At 47.5% G+C, this 23593-nt stretch overlaps 1 protein-coding gene and 1 long non-coding RNA gene across 3 annotated transcripts in view; one reads left to right on the top strand and one right to left on the bottom strand.

Moving 5' to 3' along the window:
- Positions 1 to 555: 555 nt before the first annotated feature.
- Positions 556 to 7147, bottom strand: LOC140210338 (uncharacterized). The gene is made up of 2 exons (XR_011889220.1): positions 7052 to 7147; positions 556 to 681 (listed from the first exon to the last, which is right to left on the bottom strand). It is a non-coding gene; the product is annotated as an uncharacterized lncRNA (long non-coding RNA).
- Positions 7148 to 7693: 546 nt separating this feature from the next.
- garre1 (granule associated Rac and RHOG effector 1) overlaps positions 7694 to 23593 on the top strand; it is a 268189-nt gene continuing 252289 nt past the window's right edge. For both annotated transcript variants that reach the window (XM_072279994.1, XM_072279995.1), the window contains exon 1: positions 7694 to 7805. The gene's annotated coding sequence lies outside the window, so the exon portion shown is untranslated. The remainder of the gene's footprint in view (positions 7806 to 23593) is intronic.

The raw sequence follows: 23593 nt of genomic DNA, 5'->3' as shown, positions 1-23593 counted from the left end.
TCCCTTCTGGAAAGTGCTGTAGGGTTATTAAAACAAAAACCTCACGCCATCTTGAAAATTTCTTCCCCCAGGCAGTTAATCTGACAAACCATTCTCGTTAGCCCCCCCACCCCCTGTATCTATTACCCCCATCACTGCACTGTAAACACTTTAAACCACATTTTATAATGCTGTTTACATTGTAAATACAAGCTGGCATTTATGTATTTATGCTAATTTTATTACATATCTGTACTTTAAACTCTATTTTAATTTAATTCTTTGTACTTTATAATTGAATTTTTTTTTTGTGGCATGTCACACCCTGATCAACACAACACAGCAAATTCCTAAACCATGTAAATGTGGTTGGCACAGTAGTGTAACACTTTACTGTACCAGTGACCCAGGTTCAATTCCCACCACCGTCAGTACATTCTCCCTGTGACTTTTCTCCAAAAGTCCAAACACGTACTGGTTGGTAGGTTAATTGTCTTGTGATTAGGCTAAGGTTAAATTGGGGGTAGTTGAGTGGTTCCATGCTGCATCTCAATAAATAAATAAATACATGTACAGTCGATGAATAAAGTCAATTCTTCATCTTTTTGGGCGGCGGGAGGTCTCCGCACTTTGCAGTCTCACCAGCAGAGGGCACCACTGCTCCACCACCATCACAGCTTCTTTCCTGCAGATGCTGGAAACCTGAGGAACAAGGGAAAGATGCAGTGGGACAGAAACAGACCCCTTGACCCATCATGTTCACGCCAATCATTGCACCTATCCCATTGACTCCATAGCTCTGAGTCATCAGCGCTGATACAGAGTCTCAATACAGGGTACTGAAGCCAGAGGTCTCACGGAACAGCTTATAGTGCCAGCAATCACCGATTGGGATTCAATCCCACTGCTCCCTTGTAAGGAGTTTGTCTGTTCTCCCTGTGACCATGTGGGTTTCCTCTGGGCACCCTGGTATCCTCCCGAAATCCAAAGACATAGGTTGGGGTTAGTAACTTGTGGACATGCTATGTTGGCACTAGAATCATGGCACACTTGCAGGCTGTGCTGATTACTGATGCAAACAACACATTTCACTGTGTTTCAATGTACATGTGATAAATAAAGCTAATCTTTAAATCTTTCTCTTTCTTAAAAGGGACAAAGGCGGGTTACTGGCACCTGAAAACTGGTCGCTTCAGGCAGATTGCTGATCAGCTGTGGCCGGCAGCTCATCTGGGAGGAGGAAAAGTCTGGTCTCAAAGATCACAGCCTGATATGGAACCACCAACGCCCTTGAGTGGAAAAATCTACCAAAATGTAGTGCATGGGGCCACTGATCACATATACTCGGAGCACTGTTGCTGAAAATCAGCACCCATGGTCAAGAACCCCCAACGTCCAGGCCATGCTCTCTTCTCATACTGCCATCAGGAAGAAGATACAGGAGCCTCAGGACTCACGCCACCAGTTTCAGGAACCCCTCAACCATCAGGCTCCTGCACCAGAGTGGATAACTTCACTCACCACAACTCAGAACTGTTCCCCACAGCCAACAAACTCATTTTCGAGGACTCCTCATTTCCTGTTCTCGATATGCATTGCTTATTTATTATCATTATTTATCTTTTTTCTTTTGTATTTGCACAGTTTGTTGTGTTTTATGCTGTAGTCTGCTGGGGCAGCAGGGTGAGAGCTGCTGACACCAAGAAGATCAATAACCTCATCAGGAAGGCTGGTTGTGTTCTGGGGGTGGAGCTGGATTCCCTGGTGCTTGTGTCGGAGAGGAGGATGCTGCAGAAGCTATGGAGCACTATGGACAATCCCTCTCATCCCCTCCATGACAAACCGGAGAAACAGAGGAGCACCTTTAGCAACAGACTGAATCCACCGAGGTGCTCCACTGAACCCCACAGGAGATCCTCTCACCCTGTGGCTAGAACACTCTACAACTCCCCCTCCTCAAGTGTACAAGTATATGGTTTCATTGCACATCTGTATCACTTTAATGCACATTTTGTATTTTTTTCGTACTTCAATGCTTATGTAACAACCTGGGAAAGGTTTCCCCTCTAATGTAATGGTTTCTCCATCGCGCAGTGTTTGAGTTATGACGAGAGAAATCGGGGGTTTTGGAATGTGCGCTGGCCAATGTGGGGGGATGTCATAAGCTGTCCACGGTGGCTAAAGTGTTATGGGAGAAGTATTTGATCTATTATGGCCTCCCTAGGCAGATACATAGTGACCAGGGACGAGATTTCGAGAGCAGGCTCACCCGTGAGTTACTGAGCATGCCTGGAGTCGAGAAGTCGAGGACCACGCCCCATCATCCACAGGGTGATCCCCAGCCCGAGAGGATTAATCGGGCCTTGCTCGGGACCTTGGAGATCAGCAAGAAGAGCAGGTGGAGTGAACATATTGGACATCTGGTCCACAGTTACAACTGTACATGAAATGAAGCTACTGGGTACTCGCCATATTATCTGATGTTTCGGCGTGAGGTGAGGTTGCCCCCTGACTTTGTTTGAGACTGACGAGGGTGACGTACCACTGAAAACTTATCTGAAGTATGTGTCTGATATGAGAAGGGAGCTGAAAAGGGCTTATGAATTAGCTGGGGTCGCGGTTGCCCAGCAGAATCAAGGAAATAAGAGGAGGTATGATCAAAAGGTGAGGTTCTCCCAAATCCTGCTGGGAGACCGAGTCCTCATAAGGAATTTGGGGCTACCTGGAAAGCATAAGTTGGCTGAGCGCTGGGTGGCTACGCCCTATGTGGTGGAGAGTCAGATGCCAAACCTACCAGATTTCCAGGTGAAACCAGAGGAGGGGAATGGGCCTGTCAGGATTGTCCATCAGAACCACCTGCTGCCCTGGACAAGAGGGGCAGGAAGACCCAGAGCCCGATGTGGAGCCTACACCTATTAAGAGGACTCTGCAGAAACGCGGGGTGGCTGCAAGACCTACAGCAGGAGAGGTTAAGCTGGCCCCACCCCTGAGAGGGATACTGATTCGAAGGATGAGGACCTGGATTTGTGGTATATGCTGCCTTTCGCTAACTCCTCCTTGATTGAGGAACAGACTCCCGGCCCTTCTCCCACTGAGTCAGGTGGAAGTGGTCGGTGGGGGGGGGGGCTATCTGTGGGCAGCCTGGGCTGCGGTGGGACCCTGCAAGGGATGAAGCAGGGCTCAGCCAAGGGACAGAGGGGTCTGAGTTGCAGGTGGGCATGAATGATAGGTCGGGGTAGGCCTTGCGAGGTAGACCGGAAGTGTCCCCAGTAGTGTCAGAACGTGAAGAGTTAGGTGAGAGGGAACAGAGGTCTCAGAGAATTGGGAGACCACCAGATAGGCTGGCCTATATAGCACCAGGGGAACACAGTGTGACCCTACCGTGTTGGGGAGCTATGTCACTGCCTCTTACACCTGGATTGGAATTTCAGATAATTTGCCAACCCTTCCTGCAAAACACAAAGTCACGAGGACATGATGAAATTTGGTGGGGGGGGGGGGCGGGGGGGAGAGTGTAACACCCTGGGAAAGGTTTCTCTGCTAATGTAATGGTCTCTCTGTAGCGCAGTCTTTGGGTTATGACTAGAGATAACGGGGGCTTTGGAATGTGCGCGGCCAATAAGCGGAGATGTTTCTCCTTCTTGTGTGCTGAGCGAGGGTTTCGTGGTCTTTTGTTCGGCGGACGATGGAGAGAGAAGATGCTAGAATGGGGAAGTTGTAGACTGCAGGAAGGAGTGGACTTGGAATGGGATCGGGAGTCGACTGTGATGGGAAAATCGATGGACAGCGAACAGACGGGAAGACCGTGAGCTCCAACATTGTGCATTAGACTGGGCCCCATTTTTGTCGTTTTCTTGACCAACCCGACAGTCAAATTAAGAATTATAAAGCTCAATCGTTTAATCGCATATTGTGTACTGTTTGTTATTTTGGGGTACTGATTTTTAACAGGGGAACCCATCACGCAGCATCCACTGAAACAAGATTTCTCAAGTTTGGCCGGGCCAGGGGCTGTCTTTCCCGAGATTATGCCGCTAGACGAACCTGGGGTTACACTTACATTTTGCATTTTAAAGTACATATTTCTGACTGAGCAACCTTGTAGCAATAATTTCCTTTGGGATAAATGAAGTTTTATCTTTCCTTAGCTTATCTTACACATTAGTTGCTTGTCCATCCGGTTGTGTCTCACATAGTGAATATGCTCTATGTGGTTTGATAATAAATTTACTTTGAACTTTGAAACGGTAGTAAGTTTTGATGTATTGCATTGTACCGCTGCCATAAAACAACAAGTTTCACTACACATGTCAGCGATAGTCAATCAGGTTCTTCAATGACCAACACAGTAAACTACGTCTGCATGATTGCAGAAAGATGGAGATGTCGCTTCAATGTTTCCAGCGTAACTAGAGATGGAAATCGAAGAGCGCTGACCCGTCGGGCCACTGGTGTGGACTCTCAGATGACCTGTCAGGCCATTGGTGTGGTGTGGACACTCAGATGACCCGTCGGGCCACTGGTGTGGACTCTCAGATGACCCACTGGGCCACTGGTGTAGACTCTCATATGACCCACTGGGCCACTGGTGTGGACTCTCAGATGACCCACTGGGCCACTGGTGTGGACTCTCAGATGACCCACTGGGCCACTGGTGTGGACTCTCAGATGACCTGTCGGGCCACTGGTGTAGACTCTCATATGACCTGTCGGGCCACTGGTGTGGACTCTCAGATGACCCACTGGGCCACTGGTGTAGACTCTCAGATGACTGAACAGACTTTGTAGCAAACTAAGCAAAAGCTAACTTGGACCCAGTGGTTCTAGCTTGGCCAGCATAAATGTTGATGGCCTAAATGGCCTTTTGCTCCAGGGTTGTCCACCGTCATCCCATCATGATTGAAGTTGATGGTTTCTTTAGTTTTAACGGGATGTTATGATTCAGCAGCCCACGTGGTTAGTGAGACTGCGCCTGGAACAAAAGACCTCACAACATGAGAGCAAAATTAGGCCATTCAGCCCACCGAGTCTGTTCCACATCCATCATGGCTGATTTATTGTCCCCTCCCTCTCAACCCCATTCTCCCTGTAACCTTTGACACTCTTACAGATCAAGAACCCATCAATCTCCGATTTAAATATACCCAAGTACATGTAGCCTAACTTGGAGTACTAGATGCAGTTCTGGTCACCCAGCTATAGGAAAGATGGCATTAAAATAGAAAAGGTGCAGGAAAAAAAACAATCATTCGGATGTTACTGAGACTGCAGGGCTTGAGAAATTGAATAGGCTGGGAGGTTTTTCCTTGCAACGTACAAGGTAGAGGGATAAAGGTTTCTAAAACCACAAGGGGCACAGATGGGACAGGGAATTTGACAACTAGAGGGCACAAGGTTAAAGTTAGAGGATCTGAAGGGCAAGTTTTTCCACATAGACAATTGTGAAGTGTCTTGACCCAAAAGGCTGAATGTCAACATGACTAAGAAAGCTCACAATGCCTCCCCTTCTCAGGATACTGAGGAAGTACAGCATGTCCTCGTCAACCTGACACCACTTCATCGATGTCCGGTAGAAAGCATTCTATCTGGATGACTGATGGCTCAGTATGGTAACCATTCTGCACAGAACCTCAAGAAATTGCAGAGAGTTGTGGACACAGCTCAGTACACCATGACAACCAGCCTCCCCTCATGGACTCTGTCTACATGTCTCACTGCCTCAGTAAACCAGTCAGTATAATGGAAGTCTAGCTCAGACATTCTCTCATCTCCCCTCTTCCATCGGCTAAAGCCTGAAAACATGTACCATCAGGCTCGAGGACACCTTCTATGCCGGGTACAATAAGGTGGACCCTTGACCTCGCAATCTATCTCATTATGACCTTGCACCTTATTACCTGCCTGCACTGCACTTTCTCTGTCGCTGTTACACTCTATTCTGCATTGTTATTGTTTTACCTTGTTCTACCTCAATGCTCTGTGCAATGATTTGATCTGTATGAACAGTATACAAGACAAACTTTTCACTGTACGCCGGTACATGTGACAGTAAGAAACCAATTCCAGTCCCATCTCCCTCTGTGGGTGTTGCCTGACCCACTGAGTTCACAGAAGGGTTTCTGAGTTGCTGCAGATTTTCAGCATCAGCAGTCTGTTGTATCTGTAAGACCATAACTCATAGAAGCAGAATTAGGCCATTTGGCCCATCAGGTCTGCTCCACCATTTTATCATGGCTGATTTATTTTCCCTCTCAACCCCATTCCCCTCCCTTTTCCCTGTGACCTTTGACACAGTGACCAATCAAGAACTAACCAATATCCACTTTAAATATACCCAATGATTTGGCCTCTACAACCGTCTGCGGCAAATTATTCCACAGCTTCACCACTCTCTGGCTAAAGAAACTCCTCCTCGTCTCTGTTCAAAATAGATATCCCTTGATTCGGAGACTGTGCCCTCTGGTCTTAGCCCCTCCACTATGATAAAGAAAAACACGGATAGGTTCTCGGAAAGGAGCAGTTTAGAGGGATTGCTCAGGTAGGCAAGTTAGTTGGCATGGGGGATGGGCACAACTCAAAGGGTCAGTGACTTTTGTTCAGTCGCTGTCTCTGGGCCAAATGTCACCCACTTGACCTCAAGCATCTTGTGGCAGACTCTGTTTCTAAATTGACCCTATCAACTCTATTAAAACCTCATCAGCCACTTTAAAAAACCCACTGAACTAAGCGGGCACAAATCTTAGACCGCACCATAAGAGCAGAATAAGGCTATTGGCCCATCGACTGCTCCACCATCATATCTTGCCTGATTTATTTCCCCTCTCAACCCGGCTCTCCCAGTAACCTTTGACACCCTGACTAATCAAGAACCTATCAATTTCTGTTTTAAAAACATCTAATGATTTAGCCTTCAAACCGTCTGTGGCAATGAATTCCACAGATTTACCACCCACGGCTAAAGAAATCCCTAATCTCTATTCTAAAGCTAGACTCTCCCACGATAGGAAACATCCTCCCCACATCCACTCTCTTTGAAGATAGATTTTTATAAAGCCGCAGCATAACTTCTAACCTCAGTCTGGACCTCGTAGCCGACTGGCGGAGAAGAACCAGACTCCGACCTGGGCAGGCATCTTCCTGCTTCTAATTACTGTCGGCTGACCTGAAGTTTCCCTTTAAGGACGAGTCCTTTCTTAGTGGAGCCGATAAGGAACTACAACCCCCAGAATGCACTGCACTGTCGTGGACACTGAGCTTTTCGTTCATCTGTAAGGGTAATGGTCGAAATTTTATATTAATCACAACTTAATTAGGAATTAAAAGATAAAAGGAGAAGGCCGTTGAGATTATCGCTGTTTAAAACGTTTTCATTTGGATGGGGGAAAAAAAATCTCTTCACCAGCCTGACGCCACTTCCTGTTTGATGCGGGTCGGGTCCATGTGTTTGGGCCACTGGAGGGGTGCCGCCCGACACAGGGGAGAGAGCATTGAGCAGCTATTTCACTTATTCCAAACCTGTCATCCTCAAATCAATAAAACTATATTGAACACTACTCAAGTTACATATAGTAGTGTGATATCTTTAGCGCAAACTTTCATCAATTGGCACTGTGCGAGGTTAAGCCCCCCCTCCTTCCAAATTTGGAGAGTGATATGCGTCTGACATGGGGCGCGTAACCGACGGTGACGGCGGCGGCGCGCGCGCGGGAGTAACGGGCGCGCGACAAAGGCGCCTCCTCCCCTCCAATCCCCTCCGTCCCTCCCGACCCGTCGCGATCCGTCAGCAGCTGAGCTCTGCCCCAGGGTTGTGGAGCGTCCGAGTCCAGGTACGGTCCGGCGGGGCAGCGGAAACCTGGGGAGGGAGGCGGCGGAGTGCCGGGGAGTGGGGTACCGGTACCCCGGACCAGGGCACTGGGTCGGGGCGAGGGGGAATCGCGAGTAACCGGCAAAGTGGGGAAGGGGCTTGGTTCCATAGGAATTTACGGTGGAAGGAAGAGGAGGGTGCGCGGGTACCCCCGATGGAGGGGACGTGATTGTGGTGCCTGTGAGGGAAGGGAGGGGGGTTGCGGGTGCTCGTGAGAGGAGGGAAACGCGGGTGCCCATGAGGGAGGTGAGGGTAGGGGAACGCGGGTGCCCGTGAGGGAGGTGAGGGGAGGGGAACGCGGGTGCCCGTGAGGGACGTGAGGGGAGGGGAACGCGGGTGCCCGTGAGGGAGGGGAGAGGAGCGCGGGTGCGCGTGAGGGAGGGTAGGGAAGTGTGGGTGCCCGTGAGGGAGGGTAGGGGAGCGCGGGTGCCCGTGAGGGAGGGGAGAGGAGGGGAACGCGGGTGCCCGTGAGGGACGTGAGGGGAGGGGAACGCGGGTGCCCGTGTGGGAGGGGAGAGGAGGGGTACGCGGGTGCGCGTGAGGGAGGGTAGGGGAGCGCGGGTGCGCGTGAGAGAGGGTAGGGAAGCGCGGGTGCCCGTGAGGGAGGGTAGGGGAGCGCGGGTGCCCGTGAGGGAGGGGAGAGGAGGGGAACGCGGGTGCCCGTGAGGGACGTGAGGGGAGGGGAACGCGGGTGCCCGTGTGGGAGGGGAGAGGAGGGGTACGCGGGTGCGCGTGAGGGAGGTGAGGGTAGGGGAACGCGGGTGCCCGTGAGGGAGGTGAGGGGAGGGGAACGCGGGTGCCCGTGAGGGAGGGGAGAGGAGCGGTACGCGGGTGCGCGTGACGGAGGGTAGAGGAGCGCGGGTGCGCGTGAGGGAGGGTAGGGAAGCGCGGGTGCCCGTGAGGGAGGGGAGAGGAGGGGAACGCGGGTGCCCGTGAGGGACGGGGAACGCGGGTGCCCGTGTGGGAGGGGAGAGGAGGGGTACGCGGGTGAGCGTGAGGGAGGGTAGGGGAGCACGGGTGCGCGTGAGAGAGGGTAGGGAAGCGCGGGTGCCCGTGAGGGAGGGTAGGGGAGCGCGGGTGCCCGTGAGGGAGGGGAGAGGAGGGGAACGCGGGTGCCCGTGAGGGACGGGGAACGCGGGTGCCCGTGTGGGAGGGGAGAGGAGGGGTACGCGGGTGCGCGTGAGGGAGGGTAGGGGAGCGCGGGTGCGCGTGAGAGAGAGTAGGGAAGTGCGGGTGCGCGTGAGGGAGGGTAGGGGAGCGCGGGTGCCCGTGAGGGAGGGGAGAGGAGGGGAACGCGGGTGCCCGTGAGGGACGTGGGGGGAGGGGAACGCGGGTGCCCGTGAGGGAGGGGAGAGGAGGGGAACGCGGGTGCCCGTGAGGGAGGGGAGAGGAGGGGAACGCGGGTGCCCGTGAGGGAGGGGAGGGGAACGCGGGTGGCCGCGGGGAAGGAGAGGGGAGGGGAACGCGGGTGGCCGCGGGGAAGGAGAGGGGAGGGGAACGCGGGTGTCCGCGGGAGAGGGGAGGGGAACGCGGGTGTCCGCGGGAGAGGGGAGGGGGACGCGGGTGTCCGCAGGGGAGGGGAAGGGAACGCGGGTGTCCACGGGGAAGGAGATGGGAGGGGAACGCGGGTGTCCGCGGGGGAGGGGAAGGGAACGCGGGTGTCCACGGGGAAGGAGAGGGGAGGGGAATGCGGGTGTCCGTGGGGAAGGAGAGGGAAGGGGAACGCGGGTGTCCGCGGGGAAGGGGAGAGGGTTGTGAGTCTTTGAGAGTGGGTGCTTGGTTATCTGGGTCTGGGAAGAGGGCGGGGGTGGGTTAGAATTGCTGGCCTGTATGCTGGGAGTGGTGTGGGTGTCTGAGAGTGGGGTGCCGGTGGGCTGTGTTTGCCCAGGACCGTGTGGGTGGGGTTAGGAGGGGTATCAGGTTGTGGGTGTGGAGGAGAGGTGTGTCCTGAATTGGGCAGAGGATGGTGCGGTTGATGAATATCAGGGTGCTTGATGGGGATCCCGGTGGGATTTTGAGGGAGCTCTCTCGGGGTGGTGGTAAAGTTTCACGGTGACCCGAGTTCTGGGTAACCCACTGATAACTTGGTGAAGGAGTGAGGGAACTGGCCCTATGCAGGTCCTTCCTTGGCTATGTTGTGGGAGCAGGTGTAAAGGAAAACAGGAATCTGAAATATAATCAGACCCTGAATGAAGTGATGCACTGAGGCTGTTTGTTTAGGCAGAGCCATTCATTAACAGACCCGAGGGTGGTGTTAATTGAATGAAACTGAATTGAATATGTGTTGGCGTTGGTATCGTTTCCTGCTACATTTGGCGAAGAAGGCAGTCCTGCTTCTCTGGTAACTCAGTAATCTTTGCTTTTACTGGGAAGGAGGACAATGTGGTGGAGCTGTATTTTATCTTATGGCATGAATTAAATTAATGTTTACATGGGTATTGGAGAGCTATTTTTCCTTAAACTTTTCAATTTGACCTATAATCTGATTCAGATTTCAGAACACGTTCTTTGCAAACTCTGAAATCAAAAATCACAGGTCATTCTCGTTCTGTTCTGTGTTAGATATTTGCTGCCGTTACTTGACTAAGTAGTGGAAAAATAGTGAGGAAGTGTTTAGGGGTTCACTGTCCATTCAGAAATCTGATGGATGAGGAGAAGAAGCTGTTCCTGAAATGGTGAATATGGGTCTTCAGGCTCCTGTGTGGTAGCAATGAGAAGAGGACGTGTCCTGGGAGATGCAGGTTAGATAGATAGAACATAGAATAGTACAGCACATTACAGGCCCTTCGGCCCACAATGTTGTGCCGACCCTCAAACCCTGCTTCCCATATAACCCCCCACCTTAAATTCCTCCATATACCTGTCTAGTAGTCTCTCAAACTTCAGATACTTTATTGATCCCAAAGGAATTTACAGTGTCACAGTAGCATTGCCGGTGCACAAATATGCAAACATTAGAAGTGAAGTAAGAAAGTAAAAAAATAAGTGGCCTCGAACAGTCTAACAGGAGGAGATCATTGCTTCCCTGACTTTAGGTTGACTCATAGAGCCTAATGGCAGAGGGTAAGAATGACCTCGTTGTGCTCTTTGGAGCAGTGCAGTTGTCTTAGTCCATTATTGTTCTATGTTCTATTATTAAAAGTGCTCCTCTGTTCAGCCAGGGTGGCATGCAAGGGGTGAGAAACATTGTCCAGAATTACCAGGATTTTCTGTCGGGTCCTTTGTTCTGCCACAGCCTGCAGTGTGTCCAGTTTGACTCCTCTACTGAATGTTGAAAGGACTAGATTGGATGTGGAGAGGATGCTTCCTATGGTAACGGTATCCAGAATTAGAGGGCACAACCTCAAAATTGTGGGCGGGGGGGTGGGGGGGCGATTCTTTAGAACAGAGGTAAGGAGGAATTATTTTAACCAGTGAATCTGTGGAATGCTCTGCTACAGACTGCCAAATCTGTGGGTATATTTAAGGCGGAAGTTGATAGTTTCCTGATCGGTCAGAGCATCAAAGGATATGGCAAGAAGGCAGGTGTATGGGGTTGAGTGAGATCCAGGATCAGCCATGATGGAATGGTGGAGTAGACTCGATGGGCTGAATGGTCTCTAATGAGCCAGCCTTTCTAATCAGTTTATTGAGCCTGTTGGCATTATCCATGTTGATACCATTGCCCCAGTACACCACCGCATACAAGATTGTACTGGCAACAACAGACTAGTAGAACATGTGAAGGAGAGGCCTGCATACTCCAAAGGACCTCAGTCTCCTCAGGAAGTAGAGACCTTCTCGTACACAGCCTCTGAGTTAGTGCTCCACTCGAGTGTCATCCATGTGCACCCCCAGGTGTTTGTAGGTCCTCACTACATCCACGCCCTCACCATCAATAGTAACAGGGAGCAGTGCAGGCTCAGTCTTCCTAAAGTCCATCACCATCTCCTTTGTCTCACTGATGTTGAGATGCAGACGATTCAGCTTGCGCCTTTTGTCAAAGTCCTCCACCAGGGCTCTGTATTCATCCTCCCAACCTCCCTTTATATACCCAACTATTGCTGAGTCATCAGAGAATTTCTGCAGATGACATGATTCAGTGTTGTATCTAAAGTCCCTGGTATACAGGGTAAACAGGAAGAGAGTTAATACAGTCCCCTGTGGGCCTCCAGTGCTGCTTATAGCCATGTCTGACACACAGCTCTAAAGCTGCACAAACTGTGGTCTGCCAGTCAGGTAGTCCATTGTCCAGCATACAGTGGAAGTGCCAGTCTGCTTTTCCCCCAGCGATGAGGGCTGTATGATGGATACTATAACAGGTTTGTATTTGTTGTACTGTTGAGTATTTGAGGTATAAATGTGGACCAATGATATATTGATTGTAGTGGTTTGTCTGTGAACTCCTGAGTCTTCCCTTGGGTATGGTTTTTCTGGCAATGCTGTGGAATGCTGTTGTGGTTTGTAGCGGCTTGTGAACATTCTTGGGGTATGATCTAATGAGGTGTAGATTTTCATTGCTTTGAGAACGGGCCTTGTTTAATGACGGATTGGCAACCTGCTATCATACTAACCTCAACCCCCAGCAAATTTTAACATTCTGGTGTATTTCCGTCAAAGTTCAAAGTAAATTTATTATCATGTATGTTATCTGAGATTTGTTTTCTTGCAGGCATACACAGTAAGTAGAAAGAAACACAATAGAATCAATGAAAGATCACACCCAACAGGATAAACAACTCCTATACAAAAAAACCCATAAGCTACAAGTACAAACAGAAAAAGGAAAATTAAATAATAAATAAGCAATAAATAACAAGAGCATGAGATGAAGAGTCATTGAAAGTGAGCCAAGAGGTGTGGGAACAATTCAGTGTTGGGGTGAGTGAAGTTATCCCCTCTGGTTCAAGAGCCTGATGGTTGAGGGGTAGTAACTGTTCCTGAACCTGGTGGTGTGAGCCCTAAGTCTCCTGGACCACCTTCCTGATGACAGCAGCGAGAAGAGAGCATGACCTGGATGGTGGACGTCCCTAATGATGGATACTGCTTTCCTGCGACAGCGCTTGACTTAGTATTGAATGGAGAACTGTCTTTGATGTAGTCTGGACGTGAGAGTAGATTAGCCCAGTGATTCTCAACAGATTTTTGGCCACGGACCCCCTAGGAGCTCTTTTCAGATTCCAGGGCCCCCTTTTCAAACAGGGATACAACATGAACAGATAGATGGAAAATCATTTATTATTGAACACCAAGAAAACTTGAACATTCTGACATACTGGATAAAACTTTAAAAAAGGCTTTATGAAATTAAACATCTATCAGGCCTAACGCGATCCTTGAGCTTGGTGCTTTTCTGCAAGTTTCATGATATTGGACTCCAAATTAGACAATGACAGTCGGAGGTCACCTCTTGATGCGATATCAATTCTGTTCCTGGATCTTGTCAAGGTAACTGCCTTGCAGAATCCACTTTCAACCAAATATGTTGAGGGAAAGGCAATAAAATATCTTTGGGCTTTTTCCCACAGTGTTATAAATTTATTCTGCAGATCACTCTTGATCCAAAAATCTTCTTGAAACTGAATGAACTGACGACGTGCAGTTATATGACTCCAGTGAAGGTTGCTGCTTGGGTATTTCATCGGTTCAGTTACCAGGGCCCCTATAAACCCTTTGGGCTCCTCTTCTCACAGTTTTCAGTCGGTGGCCCCTTTCAAGTGTGCCATGGCCCCCATTGAGAATGGCTGGATTAGCCTTCAAAATTATTACTGGGCTTGACAAGGCTAAAGAGCCTCAATCTATGGTCACAAGTCTCAAATAGTCAGCTATTCAAAGTATTGAACGTTCAGAATCCAGAGGCTTGACCCAAAATGTCGACAGTTTCTTTCCTCCCACATATGCTGCTTGACCTGCTCAGCCCCTTTATTTGTTTGGAGATACTGGGCGGAACAGGCTCTTCCAGCCTAATGAGCCGCACCACTGGCCTAGCCTAATCTCAGGACAATTTACAATGACCCATTAACCTACTAGTTCAGTATGTCTTTGGAGTGTGGGAGGAAACCCATGCATTTAGGGGAAGGACACAAACATACAGAGGATGTGGAATTGATCTCTGAACTCCAGTGCCCTGAGCTGTAATGACAGGTGTTGTGCTGAGTGTAACGCTACCATGGCATTCCTCCAGCAAATTGATTGTGGATTGTTTGAAACTTCCAATTGCTCCTCCATATTTCGTCATTTGTGGTCTCTTTGTTGAGCAATTGAGGACAGAAATGAGAGATTTCTTCCCTGACGGTAGTGTATCTTTGGAATTCTTTACTGTGCAGAACTGTGGAAATTTGCTCATCAGAATTGGAATGGAGTTTAATATCGGTGACATATCATGCAATGTATTTTGCAGCAGCAGTAGAGTGCAAGCCTAAAAATTACTATAAATGACAAAAGTAAACAATGCAAAGGATGAATAATGAGTTAATGTTCACGGACCATTTAGAAATCGGATGGTGGAGGGCAAGAAGCTGTTCCTAAAATGTTGATTGTGTGTCTTCAGGCCTCTATATCTCCTTCCCAATGGCAGTAATGACAAGAGAGATGGTGAGGGTCCTCAGTGATGGATGCCACCTTTTTGAGGCACCAACTCTTTGAAGACGCCCATGATGGTAGGGAGGGTTGTGACCGTAATGTAAATGTCTGAGTCTTCAACCCTCTGCAGCCTCGTGTGATCCTATGCATTGGAGCCTCCATGAAAATGGTGTTGAGGAAGAAGGTTGAAGAAGAAATTCTGATGTTGAATGATGAAGCAGGTCCAACTGTCCCGAGGGGTTAACAGAGTTGGGGCTTGACTATTCAGGATTAAAATCAGGAAATATTTCTTCAGGTTGGGTGACTGAAGCCTGGAAAAGGGTGGTGAAGTACGTAGTTCTCTGAAGCTTACGTCGTAGGGTAGACAGGGTGGTGAAGTACGTAGTTTTCTGATGGTTGCGTCGTAGGTAGACACAGTGGTGAAGTCTGTAGTTCTCTGAAAGTGGTGTCCTAGGGAGACAGGGTGATGAAGATTTTGGAACGCTGGTCTACAAAAGCTGGAATGTTATGTTGCATTTGGTGAGGCTGCATTTGGAATATTGTGTTCAGTTTGGTTCCTGTTGGAGGAAAGATACTATTGTCCTAGAAAGGTTGAGGAAATTTACAAGGGTGTTGCTGGGACCCAAAGGACCGAGTCATAAAGAGAGGTAGGGCAGGTTTGGAAGTTTGCCTCTGGAGCAGATGTGCGATCTTATAGAGGTGTATACAATTGTAAGTGCGTAGAGAGGGTAAATGCGCAGTCTTTTACCCAGCATTGGGGAATCAAGACCTAATGAAATCGGTGCAGGGTGAGAGTGGAGAGATTCAATAAGAACCTAAGGGGCAATTTTTCCACTGGAGAGTAGTCCTTACATGGAATGAGCTGCCAGAGGAATTGGTTGAGGCAGTTACACTTAAAAAACAATTGGATAGGGACAGGGATGGGAAAGGCATATGGGCCCAATGCTGGTAAATGGGACCATTTTAGTTGGCCAGTATGGACTGAAGGGCCTGTTTCTCTGCTGTATAACTCTTGACTACTCTGGGAAATCAGGAGCTATGTGGTTCAGTCCTGATTAATTTAATTTATTTAGAGATAAAGAACAGCATAGGCTCTTCCCGGCCCAAATACTCAACATCCCTTGGAGGGATGACAGAGGCAAGTTGTTTTGTTTTGTTGGTTTTTTTTTAACAGAGTATTGAGTGCGCTGCCAGAGATGGTGGTAGAGACAGATACATTAGGGAAGATTTAAGAGTCTTTGATTAGGCACACAGGTGGAGGAAAACTGGAGGGCTGTGTGGGAGAGAAGGGTTAGATTGATCTTACTTAAGCTCATCACCCTTACTGGGTCGTAGGTTACCGACAATATCTCGCCAGAATTCTCTGTCCTGGACCAGTTTTTCACATTATCTCCAGGTGTAGTTCATCTTCAAAGATCCTGCCTCTCCCAGGGATGAGGCCTTTGGAGCTTCTGTTGCAGTTTCTATATCTCTGAGTTTTTACGGGAAGGGGTTGCTAACTGCTTGCAGCTGGACTTGCAACTGTGCATGGCAGAGTTAAATTGATCTTGGAGTAGGTTAAAAGGTCAGCACAACATTGTGGGCTGAAGGGTCTGTACTGTGCTGTACTGATGGATGTTATACATTTTGTGAGCCGGCTGGTGGCGTAGTGGCATCAGTGCCAGACTTCGGAGCGAAGGCTCCTGAGTTCAAATCCAGCCGGTTCCCTTGCACACTTTCCATCCGTGCTGGGTTGAGGGTTGAGCGTCAAGCTAGCAACTTGGCCTCATAAAAATAAGAAAGCCTGTTTAAAAAAATTGATGGCGTGCCAATGACTCCACTCAGAGTTAAGGGCTTTCTTCTATACATTTTGTGAGGCGCCGTCTTTCAGGGGCCTCGAATATGTGTTCAGCAGGTGCAGCTGAAAGAAAGCCAAGAACCTGATATTATCCCACACTGCACTGCTTGTGTCCTGACTCATCCAACCCCCATTCACCCATTGCCCTTCGCACATCCCTCATTTCAATAAAATTGAGAGGCATAGACAGGGTAGTTAGTCGGAATCTTTACTCCAGGGAGAAAGGTCTTATACCAGAGGGCCAGAGGGCAAGCATTTAAGGTGAAAAGGGGAACGTCTAAAGGAGATGTGTGTGGCAAATTACTTTTTACACAGTGTTGGGTGCCTGGGTGGTGGTCACAGTAGATACTTCCATGGTGTTTCAGGCTGTAAGGTAGACCCACGAATATACATTGCATGGAGGGCTAAGAACTGTACAGGCAGCAGTGAATTTAGTTTCATCTGGCACAGACATTGTGAGCCAAAGGACCTCTTCCTGTGCTGTACTGTTATGACCAGAAGACTTGAGAACAGAATCAGGCCATTTAGCCCATCGAGTCTACTCTGCCATTCCATCATGGCAGATTTATTATCCCTCTCAGCACCATTCTCCTGCCTTCTCCCCATAACCTTTGACATCCTTACTAATCAAGATCCTGTTAACATCTGCTTTAAATATAGCCAATGACTTGGCCTCCACAGCTACCCACGGCAAAGAATTCCACAGATTCACCTCCCGCTGGCTAAAGAAATTCCCTCTCATCTGATGTTCTAAAGGGACGTCCCTCTATTCTGAGGCTGTGCCTAGTTCTATATAATCACCCAGTTACCATGACTACCTTCAGCTGTCACATTCCCTGATGTAATTTCCTGATCACTTCCTTAGGATAGCAAGGTAGCTTAGTGGTCAGCGTAAAGCTTTACAGCACCAGTGATTGGGGTTCAATTCCCAATGCTGTCTGTAAGGAGATTGAATGTTGGATCGTTGGGACCTTTTCTGGGTAAGGGGTGACCTGTTTAAGAGGGATGGGTTGCACTTGAACTGGAAGGGAACCAATATCCTGGCTTGGAGGTTTGCTAATGTTACTTGGGAGAGATGAAACCAGATTTGCAAGGGGCTGGGAACTAGAGCCCCAGGTCAGTAAGGGAAGGATTGGACCAGAAGGTAGATGTTGGGAAAAGTATTGAAAGGGAAAATTGAAGTAGCAGGTATGATGGTTTTGAGAGTTTAAAGTATGTATATTTTAATGCTAGGAGTATTATAAAGCATAGATCAGTACATGGAATACGATGTAGCCATTACTGAAACTTAGTTGAGAGAGGAGCAGGAATTGAGTGATTAATGTACCAGGTTTTCAAAGTTTTAGAAAACATAGAGGAGAGGAGAGGGGGGTTGTTGCACTACTAATCAGGGGCAATATCACAGCTACATTCAGAGGAGACATATGGAGGGGTCAGGCACAGAGTTCATTTGGGTAGAACTCAGGAGTAGGAAGGGTGCAATCATACTGATGGGATTGTATCACAGACCCCCCATTAGCCACCGGGACATTGAGGAACAGATATGCAATCAGATTAAGGAAATGCGTAAAATTACTTAAGGTTGTTGTCATGGGGGCTTTCAACTTCCCTAAAATAAACTGGGACCTTAATGCAAGGGGTTCAGATGGGGCAGAGTTTAAGTGTATCTAGGATGGTGTTTTAAATCAATACGTGGATGGTACAACGAGAGAAAGGGTTGTACTGGACCTGGTGTTGGGTAATGAGACTGGCTTTTCAGTGGGTGAACAGTGACCACAATTCCTTAACATTCAGGATAGCTATTCTTAAGGATAGGTATGGTCCTTCTGGGACAGTTTTAAATTGGAGTTGGGCAAATTACGAGCGCATTAGGCAGGAACTAAGAAGCGTTAATTGGGAACACCTTTTCTTTGGAAAGTCCATATTAGACATGTGGAAGGTGTTTAAAGATCAACTGCATGGAATACAGGAAGGGTATGTTCCTCTTAGAAGGAAGAACGGGGATGGAAAGATGTTCAGAGAGATGATGAATTTAGTCAAGAAGAAAAAGGAAAAGTAAGGGCAAGATCCTTAAGTGTTGCTGAGCAGAGAGATCTTGGGATCCAAGTTCATAGCTCCTTGAAAGTGGCTACACAGTTCGATAAGGTGGTTAAGAAGGCTCATGGACTGCTTGCTTCAATGAGTTCAAAAGCTAGGATGCTATGTTGCAACTTTATAGAACTCTGGCTAGGCCACATCTGGAGTATTATGATTGCCCCACCATAGGAAGGATGTTGAGGCTTTGGAGAGGGTGCAGAAGATGTTTACCAGAATGCTACCTGGTTTAGAGGGCATGTGCTATCACAGAGGCTGGATAAACTTGGGTTGTTTTCTCTGGAGTGTCGGAGGCTGAGGGGAAATCTGACAAAGGTTTATAAGATTAGGAGAGGCATAGATAGATTGAACAAAGTATCTTTTTCCCAGGGTTGAAATGTTTCGTACCAGAGGGCATGCATTGAAGGTGAGATGGGGTTAAGTTCAAGGGGGATGTGAGGGGTAAGTTTTTCACTCAGAGTGGTGGATGCTGGGAATGCGCTGCCTGGTATGGTGGTAGAGACAAATGCATTAGAGGCTTTTAAGAGATGTTTAGTTAGGCACATGGATGTTAGGATGATGGAGGGATATGGACATGTTGTAGGTAGGAGGGATTGGTGCTTAGGTGTTTTTCATTTGTTTTTTAGCTGGTTCAGCACAATATTGTAGGCTGAATGGCCTGTTCCTGTGCTGTACTGTTCTAGTTTCTGTCGGTAACTGTATGGGTTTCCTCTGGGTATTCTGGTTTCCTCCCACGTTCCAAAGACATACAGGTAAGTAGGTTGTGGGCATGCTGTGTTGGTGTCAGAAGCTTCGTGAGATTAGTGGGCTGCCCCCAGCACCTCCTCAGACTGTTTTGATGTATAGATGACAAATAAAGCTAATTCTTTCTTTGAGATGATCTGCATATCCTAACCTTGTGTCAGTGTGTCTTGCCATTAAAGGCACATATAGAGTCTGGTTGTTTTATGTACACATGTTGAACCTGAATCTTGAAGCTTAAGCTTCAGTGTAGAAGAGAACTGGAGTGTTGTCAATTCTGTATGGAAAGTTGGGACCGGACTCGTACCAGTTGCTATTTATACAAGTTATTTAACAGTGCATTTGCCATTCTCACAATGAAAGTTTTGCAAATAAATTCCAAAGCTCATAAAAATACCTTTAGATACTGCTGAACAGGGCACAGTCTTTGCCCTAGCATGTTCGGCAGGAGTTACACAGAAGGAGATGTGTCCAGCAATGCTCCTTAAAGTATGCTGTTGGCAGCTTTGCTGAATACATTTAACTTCTAAGGGCAGAGGCTGTAGGAAAACTGCTGCTCAAGCCAGTTCTGTAACAGCAGCCTCTTGTCGTGAGGACTAGAATATAAAAAAGAATGTAATGCAGAGGCTCTATAAGGCATTGGTCATAATGCACTTGGAGTATTGTGAGCACTTTTGGGCTTCTTATTGATGAACACACTGTATGTGCTGGCAGTGGAGAGGGTCCAGAGGAATTTCATGAGGCTGATCCCGGGAATGAAAGTGTTAACATAGTAGAGGTGTTTGATGGGTCTGGGTCTGTACTCATTGGTGCTTAAGAGGTGATCTCATTGAAACCTATTGAATATTGAAAGGCCTGAACAGAGTGGATAGCATCACTGAGTTGTGGCTGAAAGAAGGCCATAGTTGGGAGCCCAACATCAAAGGATATACTTTGTGTCAAAAGGACAGGCAGAAAGGTGGTGGTGTGTCCCTGTTGGTAAGAGATGGAATTACATCTTTAGAAAGAGGTGACATCGGGTCAGAGAATGTTGAATCTCTGTGGGTGGAGTTAAGAAATTGCAAGGGTAAAAAAAAATGGGAATCATATGTAGTCCTTCAAATAGGCAAGATGTGGGGTTGAGATTGCAAAGGAAGCTGGAAAAGGCATGTTAGAAGGGTAATGTCACAATTGTAATGGAGGACTTCAATATGCAAGGGGATTGGAAAAATCAGGTTGGTGTCAGATCGCAAGAGGGGGAATTTGTTGAATGCCTACGAGATGGCTTTTTAGAGCAGTTTGTGCTTGAGCCTACTCGGGGAAAGGGTATCTTGGATTGGGTGTTGAGTAATAACTGAGATCTTATTACGGAGCTTAATATAAAGGAACCCTTAGGAGCTAGTGATCATAATATGATTGAATTCGTACTGCAATTTAAGAGCATAAGTCACATATATCAGTATCGCAGTGGGACAAAGGGAATTACAGAGGCATGAGAGAGGAGCTTGCCCAGGTGGATCGGAGGAGGATACTGACGGGGATAACGGCAAATCAGAGATATCTGAGGAACTTGGACCTTGTAAGCTGCTACCACCGATTTCTCCCAAACGTTGCTAGAGTGCTGCACCCATTGAACGCACTGTTACAGACAGGAGCAAAATGGGAATGGTCAGAAAGGAGTGAAGGAGCATTCAAGGAAACAGAGACTGGTAACATCAGATGAACTGCTCACGCATTATGGCCCATCACTACCCATCAGACTGGCCTGTGATGCATCCCCTTGTGCCATTGGAGCAGTTTTGTCACACAGTATGAAAGATGGATCTGAACATCTCATTGTGTTTGCTTCAAGATAACTGATGAGAACGCAACTATGTACAGATCGACTAAGAGGCCCTTAGTCTAGTATAGGGAATATAGAAGTTACACCACTACTTCTACAGACAAAAGTTTACGCTGGTTACAGATCAGCAGCCACTTGTGTCCATTTTCAAACCCAAGAAGGGAATTCCAGTGATGACTGGTTCCTGGTTACAATGTTGGACACTGTTCCTAGGAGCTCACTCTTATGACATAGAGTTCAAAGGTACCATGCAACACAGCAATGCTGACAGCTTGTCATGTCTTCAACTGAAGAAGAAAAGTCTTCATTCTGTGACCCAGGAGAGGTGTTCCACACAGCATTGGGGGACCAGCTGCCGGTAACAAATTCGGAAATACAAAGACCCAACATTGTCAAAAGTGTACAAAATCACCATGCAAGGATGGCTAGCTCATGGTAACCCTATGTTTCCAGAGCTCTCAATGAGACTAGACCAACTGTCGGTTTGTCAAAGAATGCTAATGTGGGGATTTTGTGTTGTGGTTCCCTCTAAACTGTGCACAGTGTTAGAGAACCTGCATGAAGGACACCTGGGTACAGTCAAGATCAAGAGTCTTACCCGGAGCTATGTGTGGTGGCTGGGGATAGATAAATAGATTGAAGTCTTGGCCAAAAGCTGTTCGGGATGCCAGTAAGTTCAAAGTGCACCCTAACAGACACTGTTACACCCGTGGGAGTGGACGACATCACCATGGCAAAGAATACACATTAACTTTGCTGGGCCATTCATGGACTCAATGTTTCTGATTGCTGTGAATGCTTATTCGTAGTAGCCAGAGCTTATACCAATAAAGTCAACCACCTCAGCAAAGACTGTCTCCGTTCTGAGTGTGTCAATCTTCACCAGAAATGGCTTACCATAACAAATTGTGAGTGACAATGAACCACAATACACGTCAGAAGAATTCAGAATTAGAATCAGTCTTATTATCACCGGCATGTGACATGAAATTTGTTAACTTAGCAGCAGCAGTTCAATGCAATACATAATCTAGCCGAAAAAAAAATAAAATCAAAAAGTGAATAAACAAGTACATGTATGGATTTAAAAAAAAAAGTGAGGTAGTGTCCAAGGGTTCAATGTCATTTATGAATCGGATGGCAGAGGGGAAGAGGCTGTTCCTGAATCGCTGAGTGTGTGCCTTTAGGCTTCTGTATCTCCTACCTGATGGTAACAGTGAGAAAAGGGCATGTCCTGGGTGCTGGAGGGCTTAATAACGAACGCTGCCTTTCCGAGTAACGGCTCCCTGAAGATGTCCTGGGTACCTTGTAGGCTAGTACCCAAGATGGAGCTGACTAGATTTACAACCTTTTGCAGCTTCTTTTGGTCCTGTGAAGTAGCCCCTCCCCCCCAATACCAGACAGTGATGCAGCCTGTCAGAGTGCTCTCCATGGTACAACTATAGAAGTTTATACAGGAAAATGGCGTCAGACATTTCAAGTCAGGTCCTCAGTACCCAACAGAGTTAGCTGAAAGGTTTATCCAAACATTCAAGAAGTCCATTAAGGTGATGGACAAGGAAGACGTTTCTCTACAGCACAAGGTGGACAACTTCCTCTTTGTGTATCAGAACTCTGTTCATGCAATGACAAATCAAACACCTGCAAGCTGTTCCTGAACAGGAATCTTGAGATCTTGCATAGACCTCCTGAAACCAGATCCACAGAGGAAATGAACAGTTCAGGCAATGTCAAGTGAAGCAGCAAGGAGCTTCGAGATTGGACAAGAAGTCCTGGCACTTGATTACTGAGAAGACAAGTGAACACCTGGTAGGGTAGCTACAAGAACTAGACCACTGATTTACACAGTGGATGTTGGAGATCAGACATGGAGATGTCATTTGGACCGGATACTGGATGCTCAACCAAAGAACACACTCGAATAGATGGCATCCAACAAGACAGACACATTAGAACCACTGAACATGCTTCTCAGTAATGATCATGTCACTAACAGCAATGCAACACTGGAAACCGCGAACATTGTCTTAAAGAAGACACTTGCCAAACCTGATGCCACCCCACAGGCCCAGGGGTGCTTTCCTGAAAGAAAGAGAGCACCACCTAAAAGACTGAACCTTTAGAACTATGAAGTTAGTGATAGACTGCTATTGTGAATGCATGTTAGGGTTTGTGAAAGAGAAATTGAATGCTTTGTGCCTTTACAGTTTATGTTGCATTAATCTAAAGGGGGAGCGAATATAATGTATGGATCTATTTCTTCTAGAGCAATGACTTCCCTTAGCACTATGTATTGATCTGTTGCCTACGCATGCACATTCCCCCTCTCTCTAGCTGCAATGCGAATACACCGGTTAAAGCCATCTCCCGCGTGCATTCATCTATTTAATTGATATGTAGTTGCAAAGACCCAGCAATGTTACAGATGATCTTTCCTCAGAATTTTGACCTGCAATATTAATCCTTTCTCTGTGCGGAAATTTTGCCTGATGTGTTGTACATCACATTAAGGTATAAGTACTGAAGCAAAAACCTTCTGGCTCTCCAGTTTTCTGCTGGTGGATGTTTTATATACACTTCTGCCATCAGGAAGAAGTACAGGAGCATCAGGTCCCACACCACCAAGTTCAGGAACAGTTATTACCCTTGACCATCAGGCTCTTGAACCAAAGCGGATAACTTCACTCAGCACAAC

This window comes from Mobula birostris, chromosome 15 (assembly GCF_030028105.1).
Source record: "Mobula birostris isolate sMobBir1 chromosome 15, sMobBir1.hap1, whole genome shotgun sequence".
NCBI lineage: Eukaryota > Metazoa > Chordata > Chondrichthyes > Myliobatiformes > Myliobatidae > Mobula > Mobula birostris.
This window is presented reverse-complemented; position numbering and strand designations above follow the sequence as displayed.